This window comes from Arachis duranensis, chromosome 3 (assembly GCF_000817695.3).
Source record: "Arachis duranensis cultivar V14167 chromosome 3, aradu.V14167.gnm2.J7QH, whole genome shotgun sequence".
In the NCBI taxonomy this organism is placed as follows: Eukaryota; Viridiplantae; Streptophyta; class Magnoliopsida; order Fabales; family Fabaceae; genus Arachis; species Arachis duranensis.
Window position 1 is genome coordinate 43961594 of NC_029774.3, and position 1650 is coordinate 43963243.

The window sequence follows — 1650 nt, forward strand, 5'->3', positions numbered from 1 at the left end:
AGAGTGGGTGCAATTAGACATCTTCTACTATGGGCTTACAGAAAAAGCTCAGATTTCTCTAGACCACTCAGTTGGTGGATCTATACATATGAGAAAAATAATTGAAGAAGCTCAAGAGCTTATTGATACAGTTGCCAGAAATCAGCATCTATACCTAAGCAGTGAATCTTCCATGAAAGAAGAAGCTAAAACAGTAACTGCTGAACTCAGTCCTGTAGATCAGGCTAATGAATTCAATTAGCAATTAGACTTTCTAACTCAGTAGCTAGCCAAATTCAAGGAAATACTACAGGAAATAGGAATGGCTAACAGGAATATGGAAGTACAGTTAAAGCAAACAGAAAAGCAACTGTCAAAACAAATAACAGAAGAATGTCAAGCAGTTCAATTAAGAAGTGGGAAAACATTAAATACCTCACTTCAAAGTAGCAGGAAGCCAAGAAATGAACAAATGGCTACTCAAAATCCCTCTGAGGACAATCAAAGCCCAGAGAGGAATAAGGCTGGCACTGAACGCTCAGACCATGCTAATTCCTGGCGTTCAACGCCAGAAACAAGCATCAATCCGGCGTTGAACACCCAAGGGGAGCATAGTTCTGGCGTTCAGATGCCTATAACAGATAAGGAGTTGGCGTCTAACGCCACTCCAGCTTCCACCCCTGGCATTCAAACGCCAGTGGGGGATCAGTCACATACAAGTGTTGATAACAACCCTTCTAAAAAGGCTTCCCAACCCACTTTTACAGGTAATAAACCTGCAGCAACTAAGGTTGAGGAATACAAGGCCAAAATGCCTTATCCTCAAAAACTCCGCCAAGTGGAACAGGATAAGCAATTTGCCCGCTTTGCAGACTATCTCAAGACTCTTGAAATAAAGATTCTGTTTGCAGAAGCACTTGAGCAAATACCCTCTTATGCCAAGTTCATGAAAGAGATCTTAAGTCATAAGAAGGATTGGAGGGAAACTGAAAAAGTTTACCTCACTGAAGAATGCAGTGCAGTCATTCTGAAAAGCTTACCTGAGAAGCTTAAAGATCCCGGGAGCTTTATGATACCATGCACATTAGAGGGTACTTGTACCAAGCAGGCTCTATGTGATCTTGGGGCAAGTATCAACTTAATACCTGCATCTATTATCACAAAGCTTGGTTTGACTGAAGAAGTCAAACCAACCCGGATATGTCTTCAACTTGCTGATGGCTCCATTAAATACCCATCAGGCGTGATTGAAGACATGATTGTCAAGGTTGGGCCATTTGCCTTTCCTACTAACTTTGTGGTGCTGGAAATGGAGGAACACAAGAGTGCAACTCTCATTCTAGGAAGACCTTTCCTAGCAACTGGCTGAACCCTCATTGACGTCCAAAAAGGGGAAGTAACCCTGAGAGTCAATGAGGAGGAGTTCAAAGTGAATGTTGTCAAAGCCATGCAACATCCAGACAACCCAAATGACTGCATGAGTGTTGATATCATTGACTCTCTGGTAAGAGAGGTCAATATGGCTGAGAGTCTCGAATCAGAGCTAGAGGACATCTTTAAAGATGTTCAGCCTGATTTGGAGGAATCAGAGAGAATAATAGAACCTCTGAAAATCCCTCAGGAAGAAGAGAAACCTCCCAAACCCGAGCTCAAACCATTACCACCATCCCT